Here is a 5,374-nt window from a genome sequence, read left to right as displayed (position 1 = left end):
CCGGGTCCTCGGCAGTAGAGCCCGTCTGCTTTGTCACCGCCGGCCTCAACACCCGTTAGAGCTCCCGGCACGTTTTCAGGCGCTACCAGACTCCGGAAAGCGTCCGTGCGGTTGAGTCTGCGCGGCCTCGCCGGCAAAGCCTGGCACCTCACAGTCAAGGAAGCCTCTGCCGAGGACGTCGCCACTTGGCCGAAGGAATTTCTGGGACCCCAGCCTCCTGGGGTGGAGGCAGCGGGTCCGAAGCCAAAATTCCAGGGTGGGGGGCAAAATGCCGGTCAAAGCGGCAGGAGCTGGGAATTCGCCTGGGATTGCGGGGGGAGCCGAGGAGCCACGAGAAACAGCAGGCCGGGCAGAGGGGCACAGCGGACCGGAGGAGGGCGCGCTGGCTGCGTGTGCGCCCTGCGTGAGCGGTGGACTCGGGTTGAGGCGGGGCGCGGAGGAGGGGCACCCCGGTGTTGCCAGGTCTCCACCGGCGCCCCGCAGTGTGGACCCTCAAGCCCTTGCTCAGGCGTCAGGCTAGGTGCTGTCCGGAACAGACCAGGACAAACGTGCTCTCTAGTCCCCAAGGAGACACAGGCCGCCGATCTGAGCCGGGAGAGCCTCCCGCCCTCCCCAGCGTCCAGGCCCAAGTTCCTCTCCACCTCGGCCCGCGCGGACTCTCCATGAGGAACGCACCTGCCCACCCAACGCTTCAGGTGCGATCCGTTGGTGAGAGAGCTGGGCGGGCCATCAGGGGTGTCCCCGCGGCCCAGGCTGGCACCACGTCCCTTCCTACGGAGTCACTAGGTGGCGGTGGATGGGCCTCAGGCCTGGCGCTGCGGGCGAGGTACGAACCCAAGGGGACACGCACCCGGCGTCGGGCTAAGTAAGACGCAGGGACTGCGCCCGGCCACCCTCGGGGACACGAAGGGGGCTCTGGGAGGAGGGGGGTGCCCCTCCCGGAAGCCACCTGTAGCCACCTTTGGGCAGTCAGTAACCAGAGCAGCGTGCGACTCTGCTCAGGTGGCCGCGAGCACAGAGTTAACTGCTGGCAGGAGGCGAAGCGCCACTACGGGAAGGAGGGACAGACGCTCACGCCCCAGAGCCAGCCAGGGCAGCCAGGCCGGCCTGCGGTCCCGACGCCCGGGCCAGGAAGCGAACGCACAGACCACGTGCGCCTGCGCCTCGGAGCTTTTCTGCCGAGAAGGCGTCTGAAGCCCAATTCGCAGTTTGTTTTTAACACCGTCGCCGGTGAACAGCGTAAGACGGTGCTGCTCGCTGCACATTAAACCCTAAGGTCGCGGCCAGGGGACACAGTGGTTGCCGCTCCCGAGGACGGGCTCCCCGAGGGGGACCCCGCACGCGTCCGGGCGCCCGGCGGGGCTCCATGCACAGAGCGGGATAACGCACACGGCTGCTCCACACGGGGAACCTCCTGGTCGGTGGAGCTGGGGGGTGCCGAGCTGTGACGCTCCCATGGCTGCGGGCACCCCTCGGCCCACTGGGCCTCCTGCGGCCTGCGCTCCGCTCCAGCACCTCGGGTGGGGACGAGCCGGCGCCCCTCCCAGCTGCCCGTGCGCAGCGCGAGGCCTGGGGCCCCCCCGGAGCAGCCTCTGTGCATCCAGAGCCGCTTTTACTCCCAGTCCGTCCCACCGCGGTCTGAGCTCGACCCCAGCGCCAGGTCGGTGGAGGCGGGTACCGGGGCTGAGGCGCAGGCCCGGCTGCCGCGGTGCCGCGCCGCTGACCGTGGGGTCACAGGTCCTCCACGCAAACACCCCTAGCAAACACTTCTGCTTTCTTCTAAGAACTATGTGTCGTCAGCATAAGCTGGCGGCGGAAACCACATCCCTTTAACGTTTTGTTTTTTCCCTTTCATTGCAGCAGGAAGCTTTTGTAAACCACCGGAACACGAGTTTTAAAGCTTTCCCCGTGTCTTGGTTCGCTTACCACAAAAAGAAATCTTCAAAACATTTTAGAAAAAAGGCGACTTATCTATGAAGAAAGAATTTAAAAAATGAAACAACTATAAAGAAACCGCGTTGGAAGGATGGGAAGAGGCTAACAGCAGAAGAAATGTGAAGATTCACCGGGAAAGCAAAGCAGAAAATAGATACCAACAAGCAGATGGCAAGGACAAAGAAGGGAACGCTAAGATGCTTTTTTGAGCTGGAATAAAGTGCAAACTGGACACTGTGAAAAGAAGTGAAAGCAAGAAAAGAGAGAAGGATGTCAGAAAAGTCTTTAGGAAAAAAAGGCATCGAAATGTTAACCTGTAAATACCCTGCAGTTTAATTTTGTCTAAATTTTCTGTTTTTAAATACAGGGCATCACAGTCGAGGTCTGACTGGACTTATTTTGCTGCGTCGTTTGACAGCTCTGCTGAACATCTGAGCCAGTCCCTGATCAGAAACTCTCGGTGAAGAGAAAGCGGCCGGAAATGGAACCAGCAGGAACACACAGAACCCGGGTAAGAGCAGCGCGGGGCGAGTCCCCACAGCGCGGGGCGGGCGCGGGCGGGCTGCGTGGGAGCCCGCATCCCTGCAGTTCCTCTGGGTTCGGACTTGGACTCCGGAGCCTGGTGGGGTGCAGCCTTCGCCCAGTTTTCTTGGTCTCGTCCGTTTGAGTCAAGGCCAAACCCAGGGCACAGGAAGGACTGTAATTAGTGTTTGCCGAGTCAACGAGTGAGGGACCCTGCAACGTCACAGCCTTTATCTAATGGGGACGAGCATCAGCTCAGACACTACTAAGACGCCCCTCATTATCGGAATGCATCCTGAACGGAAAGCGGGCCATACTCAGGGTAACGAGATGACACGTGCCCAGGCCAGCTCGTCACAGACTCCTGACACGTGACCTAGGATCCACAGTCACACTCAGGCAAATACGGCCCCGGAGTTCCTGCTGTGCTGTCACCTCGCGGGTGGCCCACAACCCGTGCCCCGTGTCATCAGGGGCATGCGCCTCGCCCGTGCGCAGTGTGCAGTGTGCAGTCCCACACGGAGTGCACGTGCTAGGTGCCTGGTGAATGATTCCTGGACGAGCTCCTGAGAGGGACCAGCAGAGGCCTGACCGGAAGCCCTGACACCCGCGCAGCCATCACTGTGAGTCGTGGCCATGGCAGCCTGGCCAGCGAAGGTGCATCTCCCTAGTGGGCCCTGCACACCAAGACCAAGCCCGAGGGTGCAGGTCCCCACCCCGAGATAGAACCAGAGACGGGGAGGGTGTGGGGTGCTGAGAAGGGGAAATGCATGAACTCGAGGAAGTGGGTGATCAGGAAACAAAGCTGAGCGGTGAAGGGAAGTCGGCTGAGGTGGACACAGGACTGGGCGCGTGAGCACACAGCAGACTCGCCCGGTGAGACTTCCCTCGCCCACCCGGGAGACAGCGCGGCCCGCTCCCCGCCCTGCCCCGGTTTATATGCAAAAAACGCCGCATGAAACACGGACTATGAGCTGCATCTGGCTAAGCTGGAACAGAAGGACCATTTCAGAGTAAGGAACCAAAAGAAAACAGAACTACCGGGCCGAGCGCGAGCTGAAGCCGCGTGGTCCTGGGTGGTGTGCTGTGGGCTGCTGGACCCCTCCAGGCGGTGGGAGTTGGTGCTGAGCTCCGTGAACGCTGGAGCCGCAAAGGAGCTGTCCAGCCCGCGAGCTCGGAGTCGGGCCCCTGCCCATCAGCACCGTGCTGGGGCACCATAGGGTGCCAGGCCACGGCCCTGGGCTGCAGTAAATGGCACCGTGGGGAACGCGAACCGCACGCCTGATGGGACGGAAACGCGGGCCACCACACGGGGGCGGGAGTGGGGGGTGGGGGACACCGTCCCATCATCTCAGGCCTTCCCCACCCACGGCTGGCCTGGGCAGGAGACGACCCTCTGCGTAGCTAGTGAATCAAGATCGAACTTTACATTTCTCCGCAAAGGGCTTGGACACTGAGTTCTAACACTCCTGAGACCCCGTGGCATCCAAAAGCAAAGTCCAGGAGAGAGCTACCTTGTGAAGAGATCAGCAAACCGCGGTTTATTGGCTTAATCCACCGAGTTTTTTTGTAAATTGAGGTATAATTAACATATAACACTATATTGGTTTCAGGTGTACGACATAATGATTCGATATTTGTACAAATTGCAAAATGATCGCCACAATAATTCTGGTTAACATCTGCCCTCTGTTTTTGTAAATGAAGTTTTATCGGAACGTAGCCAAGTTCATGGGTTTACCTACCACAGAAACGGTACGGCCTGCAAACCCCAGACCTGCTTCTACGTGGCCCTTTGCAGAGTCCTCTATGAGCCACACTGTGGTCAGTGAGGACAATGACTTCTTTTTGTTTTATTACCTGAAATCTGAGTTAAGCATTATCTCAATTCCCCTGAACTAAATCTAAATTACTGAGTAGTTAGAGATAAAATAATGCATCGGATTTAAAGACTTTTGTCACATTGTTTATTCATTCTTTCAGCCTGAATGGGTCTGGTCATTTTATTTACTATGTGGGAATTTTGGTGTGCGATGTATTTATGCGTTAAAGAAAAACGTTAGTGTATTTGGGGGGTGGGAGGATTGAAAAAATTTAAATGATGGTGAGTCTCTTGCAGTACCTTCCGACATTTTATGGGTGTCCTTTTTAAATGCACTGTAAACGTGGATAAGTGAGGAAGCAGGAAGTGAGAAAACGGAATTTCTTTGAAAAATTCTACCATTCATTCTTTTACTCTTCCCAAACAGTCTTTTCCCACAGCCTGGATTCATGAGTTTCTACACTATCTACTGATACTGTCTATCTCCACCTCAAAGCATGGACTGGTAACTGTAACTGTAATTAGCAATTGTCCAGATAATGTGTTGCTCAGTCAAAAAAAAAAAGTGAAAAAAGAAGAGTGATTTTGACTTGCTGTTCACTTACGTCCTTGAATTCATAAGACGCTGCCATAATTACTTGGCAAATACACAAAGTGAACCACATCTGCTGGCTTTGAGCTGGCACAGCTGAAGTTCCTTAGCTTCTGTGCTAAACTTCTTATATGGCTATGATTTTTAGTTGCCTATTATGTCTGTATTTATGCAAATTATAGTGTTATTTATAAGTCAGCAAACAATCATTTCTAAGAAAACATCTGCACTGCTGTCTGATGACTCGACACCTGCAGAGTCATCCTGCTCCAAATGGAGCCATCCAGGGTTTGAATCAAACCGTGGCTCATGACAAATGTCAACCATTTGTGTGTGTATTGATCTCGGTCTTTGAGACATTTATTTATGAGTGATTGGTCTTAGATGTGCCTTTTATTTCTAAACGTTTTTAGGTCCTCCAAATGTAACAATCTGACGGGATGAGAACGAAAGAAAGATGTAGACTTTAATTCTGGACTTCCAGTCACTTACCAGTTACGGGG

At 55.6% G+C, this 5,374-nt stretch overlaps 1 long non-coding RNA gene across 2 annotated transcripts; it reads left to right on the top strand.

The window, feature by feature from the left end:
* Nucleotides 1-318: 318 nt before the first annotated feature.
* On the top strand, nucleotides 319-5,065 carry LOC120614252 (uncharacterized). Of its 2 annotated transcripts, XR_005655911.1 has the most exons (3): nucleotides 319-695; nucleotides 1,861-2,446; nucleotides 4,208-5,065. It is a non-coding gene; the product is annotated as an uncharacterized LOC120614252 (long non-coding RNA). The 2 variants fall into 2 exon arrangements; XR_005655910.1 differs by lacking the exon at nucleotides 319-695 and having other exon boundaries at nucleotides 1,501-2,446.
* Nucleotides 5,066-5,374: the final 309 nt, after the last annotated feature.

Source organism: Pteropus medius, unplaced genomic scaffold (assembly GCF_902729225.1).
Source record: "Pteropus medius unplaced genomic scaffold, Ma_sr-lr_union100, whole genome shotgun sequence".
Lineage (NCBI taxonomy): Eukaryota > Metazoa > Chordata > Mammalia > Chiroptera > Pteropodidae > Pteropus > Pteropus medius.
This window is presented reverse-complemented; position numbering and strand designations above follow the sequence as displayed.